Genomic DNA, 9395 nt, shown 5'->3' on the forward strand with positions numbered 1-9395 from the left:
TCCCATCACCATCCAGCCCCTTCCAGGGCTGCTATTCAACATTTAAGAACCATGGTTACAAACATGTTCGCAGTTGAGTTGCAGCCATAAAATGCACACTCCCTTTTACCAGAGCAACTTTCCCAACCACCAATGTCCCCATTTCCCTCCTCCCACATCCCCTGCCTGTCTTTGAGACAGGCATTGTATTTCTCTATCATTGTCATAGTAGTTGTTAGTGCAGTTATTTTTCTAACTTCATAGTAGTTGTTAGTGCAGTTATTTTTCTAACTGCACTCGCCACTTCTGTGGTAAGTTTCATATCATGAGCTGGTCCTTCTGGTCCTCATTTTTATTGTCTCTGGATAGTATTACTATACTATCTTTTATTTTTCTTAATTCCCAGATGAGTGAGGCTATTCTGTGTTTATCTCTCTCCCTTTGACTTATTTCACTCAGCATAATAATCTCTATATTCATTCATGTAAAGGTATATTTTGTGACTTCAATTTTTCTAACAGCTATGTAGTATTTCACATTTAGATGTATCACAATTTTATTTAGCTACTCATCTGTTTTTGGTCTTCTGGGTTGTTTCCAGAGTTTGGCTAATATAAAAAGCACTGCTATGAACATAAGCATGCAGAGGCCATTATTGTATTGTGTTTTTATGGTCCTAGGGTATATCCCTAGTACTGGTATTGCTGGATCATATGGGAGCTTAATGACAAGTTTTTTTTTTTTTAAATGTCCATATTGTTTTCCAGAAAGACTGGACTGGATGGCATTCCCACCAGTGAATGAGATTTCCTTTCTCCCCACATCTATGTCAGTAGTGGTTGTTCTTGTTCTTTGTGATATGTGACGGTCTCTGTGACGTGAGATGATATCTCATTGTTTTGATTTAGAAAACAAAGCAATTTTATTTATGCTTTAGTTAATAATTTCAATTGAATCACTGTGAGACACAATTAGAAAGTTGTTCATGATTGAGTTTCCATCATGCAATATTCCATCACCCCCTTGCATTCCTCTCCCTCTATTTACTTTCCTCCCTTCCTCTCTGTCCCTCACTGCCTGCCCCTCCCTTCCTCTCCCTCACTCTCCTCTCTCCCCTCTTTCTTCTTTTTTTTTTCTCTTTAAACATGTGGTTTGAAATATGGTTACTGAAAGGATATCACTCATATCACTTTACCTACTTTCAACACCCAGACTTTGTCTAGCAGTGGGCTTCAAACTACTGCCCGCAAGCTACATATTGTATTTGTTCCCATTTGTTTCTTCACTTCAAAATAAGATATATGCAGTGTACACAGGAATTTGTTCATAGTTCTTTTTTTTTTACTATAGTCCGGCCCTCCAATGGTCTGAGGAACAGTGAACTGGCCCCCTAATTAAAAAGTTTGAGAACCACTGGTAGAGTGATCACTTCCAACTATCATTGTCGTAGTGATTCTCTGCCCTATTACTCTTTGCTGTATCATTCTCTGCCCTAACTGCACTTTCCCCGGACAAAGCAATTTTAAATGTGTATATAAGTAACAATATAATTTCAAAACACAGTAAACAAAACCGTTGAATTAAAACAAAGAGAACTCCATATTAGAGCTAAATGTCAACAGTTTTCTCTCAATAATGCATGAAGAAGCATAAAAATATCAGTAAGAACATGTATGATTAAACATTCCAGCTAACTTAACCTATTAACAGTTTACAAACAACTGCACATTCTCTTCCTGTGCATACTTATGCACTAAGTGTACCACAGCCTAGGCTATAAAACAAATTTCAATAAATTTAAACCAACAGAAATCATACTACAAGAGTATTAAATTAAAAAAGAATATAAAGATATCATCCCAAAATTTTAGAGGTGAAAGCCCCTAAATAGTCCTTGTGATAAAGACCAAAAAAATGGAAAGTAAATATCTGTAACTAGATATAAATATAAATACAGCCCATTTAAGTTTGTGGAGCACAGTTGGATAGAGTCTAGAGAAAAATCACTAGCTTTAAATACTTCTAAAAAGATATACTACTACTAAACACTAATAAGTTACTGCTAGAAAGTTATAAAATTAATAATCCATGTAGTCACTATAAGAAATAAACAAAACAGAAAATTTAATCTAAAGTAAATGGAAGCTGGGGCCGGAGCTGTGGTGCAGCAGTAGGGCATTTGCCTTGCAAGCGGCTGACCTAAGACCGACCGCACTTCAATCCCCCAGTGTCCCATATGGTCCCCCAAGCCAGGAGCGATTTCTGAGCAAATAGCGAGGAGTAACCCCTGAGCATCACCAGGTTTGGCCCCCAAAACAAACAAAAACCAAACAACAGCAGCAAAAAATTTTATAAAATAAAGTAAATGGAAGGAAATAAAGAATAGAAAGCAAGTCAATGACAGATAAATTAAGAAAGAAAAAACACCAAAAAATGTATCATATTCTAGCCAAGCCTATCAAGAGAGAAAATATAAATTGTCAATATCAGAAAATATAAATTGTCAACATTAGAAAAAAAAGGGGGGGCCGGAGCCATAGCACAGTGGTAGGGTGTTTGCCTTGACCTGGGTTCCATCCCTGGCGTCCCATATGGTTCCCTGAGCCAGGAGCGATTTCTGAGCACAGAGCCAGAATTAACCTCTGAGCATCATCTGGTGTGTCCCCGCCCGTCCCCCTCCCCGCCCAAAAAAAAGAAAAGAAAAAGGAGACCTCACTAGAGATATTAGAAAACAAAAGAAAAGGTAACATAAAAACTGTCAGGCTCCTTTAAGACAAAAATGGTCTTTTTCTTAGGAAAAAAAATAGAAATGCACACATACACAGTTCTATTTCATTGTAGCTACTGCTTCTTGCCGTAGTCACAACCACTTATAAAAATTATAGCCTTTAACCAAAGTAATTTCTATTTTGCATAGAAAGTTAGGGAGTTGATAACTGAACACAATCATACTTCAATATTTTATCAAACTAGCAAAACTCATAAATTCACAGCACCACAACTTTCTATATTTGCCAACAGACCGTATATAACTTCTCAAACTGGCAGCCTCAAAGACACATTTTTGCTAGGTCAATTACGTAGGCAAAAGGCCAAGGACAGAGATGGGCAAGAGCTCATCTAGAGCCGTCAATGCTCTTCACTTAAAATAATCTGAATTCCTGCAATGCTTTCTTTAGGAGGAGGGGATAAGGGAGGATCCCCAGTGGTGCTGGCGGTGGGTGCGATGAGTTCAGAGCATTCCACGAAACTTGCAGCTGCAGTGCACTCCTGGCTACTTGGGTCCAGCATTACTGGAAGCCCCAGGACCACACCCAGGAGTAGTGTTGGGATGGACAACAGTGTACAGGTCTGGGTCTGTATTCTATTCCTTTAAGCTATCTCCTTGGTTAATCTGCATTCCTAAATAATTGTAACAGTTACTTCCAAGGCCAACAGGAATTTGATGACCTTTAGTTCCCCATATCAAGTTAATACTTCTGAAAGCAGCCTACCTACTATGGGCATATTAAAAGAAGCTTATCTGAGAGGTAGGGAAATTCAACCCACAGATACCTTTTATTATTTTTCTTTTGTTTTCTTGTTTTTTTTTATTAAAAAATTAAGTAAAAACGTAGTTTTATTTCATTGTGTTTTAAGTAAGAAGAGACTAAATAAAGATCGGTTGATTTTTAAACAAAAATTTCACTGTACAAATAGCTGATTGGAGAAACCAGAATAACAGTACAGTATTTAGGTGCATACTTAGCATGTGGCTAATTCCAGTTTGGTCCCTGATACCTCTTAGTCCCCCAAGCATCGCTGGGTACAGTCCTAGCATTAACTCCAAGTTGGCTAAATATCACTGAGGGGACCTTGGGTCTCTTAGAATAGCTGTATACCTCCTCATCTGATACATAAAATCATAGATAATATGGGACAGTATTTTGTATGAGACCCTTCTTCATCTTTTTTAAATGTTATTTTATTGAAACCACCGTGATCTACAAAGTCCTTCATAGTTGAATTTCAGATATACAGTGAATCAGGGCCATTCCTACCACCAGTATTGAACTCCCTCCACAAATGATCCCAGAATGCATCTTATACCACCACCCTTTGCCCCTTAGCCTGCCAGTATATCAGGCACATTTAAGTTTAGATTATTAAAACTTGGGTCTCTTAATAGAGATAAGATTTGAAAGGACCAGCCCATGATATGAAGCTTACCACAAAGATTGGTGAATGCAGTTAGAAAAATAACTACACCAACAACTATCATGACAATAGTAGTGAGTGATAGAAGTAAACTGATTCAAAGACAGGCAGGGAGTGGGGGAGGAAGAAGATGAGTTGGGGAGGGCATTGGTGGTGGAAAGGTTGCACTGGTGAAGGGGGTGTACATTTTTTATGACTGAAACCCAACTACAAACATGTTTGTAATCGTGGTGCTTAAATAAATATATTCCATTGTGTATGTAAATATTTTTGGGATTATTATGTTACTGACCCTACCCTGATCCAGTGATTGTGCCCTACCTAGGGTGTGACCTGGCATTCTGCCTCCACCCTAGGGTGGTACCTGATTCTGCTTCCACCATTGGGTGGTATCTGATCCCACCATTGGGTGGTACCTGATTCTGGGGGATAAAAACAAGGGTCTGTGGAAGGCGAGAGGTGGTTGGCTGGAACTGAGGCTGAGACCTTGGACTTCAGTCTTGTCCACCGAATAAAGCAAATATTTCCACAAGCCTGACTGTCTGCGAGCTGTTTACCCGCCGTTTCACCTCAGAACCGTTGGCTGGAAAGGGTGGCAAATGCGTGCTCCGAGCTGGAGGGGAAAGACCTCATCCTCCATCCCTCCATCAGTCAACCTCTTCAGAGGCTGACTTGCAACAATATTCATTTAAAAAAAATTAGGTCTCTTGAGTCTATTGTTGTTTACTTTGGTTTGGATATTTAGTTCTGTCCTTTTATTTTGTTTTCTCCACTACCACTAATATCACTTGGTCCTGTTTTCTTTCTGTTTCTTGAGCCATACCAAGTGATACTCAGGGCTAACTGCCCACCTTCACCAGTGCAACATTCCCACCACCAATGCCCTCCATCTCCCTCCACACCCACCTCTTGCCTGGATTCAAGACAGGCATTCTTTTTCTCTATCATTGTCATGATAGTTGTCAGTATAGTTATTTCTCTAACTGAACTCACCACTCTTCCGTGGTAAGCTCCATATCATAAGCCGGTCCTTCTAGCCCTCATCTCTATTGTCTCTGGGAATTGTTACAATAATCTTTATTTTTAAACCCATAGATGAGTGAGACTATTCTGTATCTAGCTCTCTCCCTTTGACTTATTTCACTCAGCATAATAATTTTCAGTACAGAAAAATTTCATGACTTCATTTTCCTGATGACTGCATTGTATTCCATTGTGTATATGTACCACAGTTTTTTTAGCCACTCATCTGTTGTTGGGCAACAGAAACTAGCTAGATCTCTTCAAATCATTAATCTATTTACAGAGCTCAGCAAATGGTTAGACCATACTATCCAATTTCAATCACTGTTAGAAACAGTGGGCAATGACTTGTTATATCAACAAAACACTCGTAACACAAAATGAGAGAAATAATATCAAACTTTGATATGATCTGAAATTTTCTGTTGTTATTTTAAAAGCTAAAAGAGGTATCTGGGCTTTATATAGTCCACTAGCATCACTTTTCTGGTGACAAAGTAGACCTGGTTTAGTTAGGTAAATCCACTGGGCATTTCAGTAAATCTCTAAACCATTAACAGACAAAAACAAGGGGGCAGAGCGATAGCACAGTGGTAAGGCGTTTGCCTTGCATGTAGACAAACCCAGGTTCGAATCCTGGCATCCCATATGGTCCCCCAGCCTGCCAGGAGTGACTTCTGAGCTCAGAGCCAGAAATAACTCCTGAGCGCCGCCAAGTGTGACCCTATAACAAAAACAAAAACAAAAAAAGATAAAAACAGGGAAAAAAAAAAAAAACAGTCACCATGTTCGAACTGGGCCAGCTCCATAGATTCACCTTTTATTTTGGTTATTGGGGTTACTCCTGGCTATGCACTCAGAAATAGCTCCTGGCTTTGGGCACAACGGGGGATCAAACAGTGGTCCATCACAAGGCAAACACCCTATAGCTTGTGCCACCGCTCCTGCCCCCAGAGTCTCACTCTTTTCTCGAACAAGATGTAAAGCAAGCCATAGAAGATAATGGCTACACTGTCCCATGCAGGAGAAAACATGTATCTTGGGAGGAAAGGTGGGAACAAGCCCCCTGCGCTGTCAAAAGCCAAGCTAGCCCAGAATCACTATTTCTTTAATGACCCTGCCTTATAACTGACCCTCTATGATTCCCTTCAGGGACACCAATCTGACCATAATTCAAGTACACACGTTTTGGGATAATATCACCAGGGCTTTTTGGAGCAAGTGTGGCAACTCACCCCCACCCCTCGTGTCATCTTTCTTCCAGGAGGCCTGGAAGCTGAATACATACATGCCCCTGAAAGTTGTAGTATCAAGAATAGTGTGAATTTCTGGACAACTTCATTTGTTTGATGGACAGCTTAACAAGAGCAAACTAAACCTTATGCATTGTATTAATGAGTTCATTGGAGATATAATAATTTTCACAAATGTAGCGCTTGCTACTGTACCTTTTCTTTTTTATTTTATTTTTCTTTCTTCTCTTCTATTTTATTTTTTTTATTATTTTCAATACTTTACTTTCACTTATCTGGAAACCAATGTATTATAATCAATTCTGTTAACTATGTGATGCATTTTCTTTAAATAAATAAATTAAAAAATAAGTCATTATTTCAAAAAAGAGATAAAACCAAAAAAAGCTTGCTTCCCATAAGGCATAAAAATGAGATGTTAAAAAATTTATATTGCTTAATGATGGAATATGGTAGAAGCAATTTGCTCAAACAATTAAAAATTATATTTATATGACATATAGGACTATTCAAATGGATGCAAATGGAGGCAAAACTAGTTTCCTCCATAGTGGAAAAAAGAAAATTGAACCTTTATGGTAAGGGCAAATTTTGCATATGTATATATCTTTGCGCAGAGCATGTGTTCTAGTCTTTTGATCCATCTTTGTGGCCCCCCCCCAATAATAATTACTTCTGCATTGCTCTTAGCTACAATTCACCATGTTTCAAGTTAGTTTCCATAGAACTAAAATCAGATGATCCCAGTGAATATTCTCTAAGTCTATAGAAAGCAGTTCTCCATATAGCTACAACCCCATAAAAGACATATCCCTCTCCTGAAGAAACCAAAAGAGAAGAAAAATAAGTATATGTGAATATAGATAGATTTGTAGTAAGGATGAGAAAATATGGAAGGTTATCTCTTACAGTTATTCCCCTCACTGAAAACTGGTAAAAATGAAAATAATGAACTGGTGCTCGTGAAAGAGCACTCTATGGAAAAATAAACCAGGCCAGACTTATCACAGTAACTTTCTCATTTCATGAAAGCAGTCTATCAAATACAGAGACTCTGGGTCATCTGGAAGACAAGCCAACTTATGCCTTGAATGAGGAGGCACTGGCTAATCCCTGCAACTCTATAAACCGTATGATACACAGGTTTGGGGAGCTGTGATCTGTGTTAGCCTTTGGGGGATAGGTAGCAGAGTCCTGAAGAAGCAAAACTCAAAAATGATGAGTTTTGAAACATCCTTGGAGTTCTTCCCATGGGTTTTGACAAGTCACAGGCAGGCAGCCATTTAAAGAAAGAAGGAGGAAGGGAGAAAAGTAAAAAAAAAAAAAAAAAAAAAAAAAAAGAGGCCTACATTCATATCATTGATTTGCAATGCGTCTATTGGGAGAAAAAAAAAAGACAATAAGAAGGAAAGGGGGGTGCTTTAAAAAAAAAATCCTGCGCCAACAGACCCTGAGAGTGGCCATGTTCATCAGAGCCAAGAATTCCTAGAATTCTTGTGTGCGCTGGAATTCCTGTGTGCAAGCCGGGGAAGGAGAGGTCAACACAGGTGTCCTCGACTTGGACTCTGCAGCGCCCCACAGCACCCCAGGACCAGAGGCACGCGGAAGGCCTCGGGCCCCAGCACACCCCCTCAAAAGCCTGAGAAGAGGGCCCTAGGGAGCAATCCAGTCAGGGCCACCATCCCCTAAAGACAGGAGCCTAAGGCCTTCGGGGTGTCTGAATGGGCCAACAGTGGGACCCCCAACTCAAGGAATCTCCACAGGTCGTCTGAGCATCTGAGGAAAACAATGTCGAGGAACCTGGAACGCGGACTGAACGTTCGGTGATCTCAGAGTTTTCCAGAGTGCAGTCGAGGCTTGCGTGGACACCGGAAGTGCTGAGAGGAAGTTTAGGCGGGAAACGAGGTTGTCCGGCGGGCCTCACGCTTCGCGGCTGTGCACACGGCCCTCGACGGCGCCACGCTCGCCACGGCGCCCTCGCGCGAGCACGCCCCCTCCTCTCCCGGCGTGCTCCGCGGCCCGAGCGAGCGTTCGTCGCCGGAGACGCTCAGCCCTCGGCCCAGGTGAGAGCCCGGGTCCTTTCCCAAGGTGCCCCGGGCTCATTTGCATATCTTAGGCAAATGTTGACGCGCCTGTCATCCGGGAGAGCCGTCCTGTCAAACAACGTAGCAACTTCGTGAAGTGACTCAGGCGCTTGCATTTCTTCAGGACTTCGTCAAGAAGGCCTGTTTTGTTTTTTTTTTGGTTTGTTGGTGTTTTTTGTTTGTTTTACTCACCGTTACTATAAAAGGGGACACTGTGTCTTCGCCTTATAAGTAGGACTGGCCAGCACAAGTTTCGTGCTCGCTTCGGCAGCACATATACTAAAATTGGAACGATACAGAGAAGATTAGCATGGCCCCTGCGCAAGGATGACACGCAAATTCGTGAAGCGTTCCATATTTTGCCACGATAATGCTAATTACGTAACTTTCTTTTTTCATTTCTTTCTTCTTTCTTCCTTCATTTCTTCTTCCTTTCCCTTTCTCCTTTCTCTTCTCCTTTTTTCCTCTTTTCTTTCTTTCTCCTCCCTTTCCCTTTCCCTTTCCCTTCTTTTTTTCTTTCTTTCTCTTTCTTTTTCTCTTCCCCTCTTTTTCTTTCTTTCTCTTCCTTCTTTCTCTTTCTCTTTTTTCTTTCTTTCTCTCTTTTTCTTTCTTTCTTCCTCTTTTTCTTCTTTCTTTCTCTTTCTTTCTTTCTTTCTTTCTTTCTTTCTTTCTTTCTTTCTTTCTTTCTTTCTTTCTTTCTTTCTTTCTTTCTTTCTTTCTTTCTTTCTTTCTTTCTTTCCTTCTTTCTTTCCTTCTTTCTCTCTCTTCTTTTCTTTTCCAGCGAGACACATCAGGAGGTTTTCAGGGCGGGATTGTTCCTGACTTATATGTTCAGAAGAAAGCATTTTTATGCAAGACA

The 9395-nt window shown here is 40.3% G+C and overlaps 1 non-coding gene across 1 annotated transcript; it reads left to right on the plus strand.

The window, feature by feature from the left end:
- Positions 1 to 8791: 8791 nt before the first annotated feature.
- Positions 8792 to 8898, plus strand: LOC126003036 (U6 spliceosomal RNA). Its single transcript, XR_007493580.1, has one exon. It is a non-coding gene; the product is annotated as a U6 spliceosomal RNA (small nuclear RNA).
- The last annotated feature ends 497 nt before the right edge of the window (positions 8899 to 9395 follow it).

Source organism: Suncus etruscus, chromosome 2, assembly GCF_024139225.1.
Source record: "Suncus etruscus isolate mSunEtr1 chromosome 2, mSunEtr1.pri.cur, whole genome shotgun sequence".
NCBI classification, from domain to species: domain Eukaryota; kingdom Metazoa; phylum Chordata; class Mammalia; order Eulipotyphla; family Soricidae; genus Suncus; species Suncus etruscus.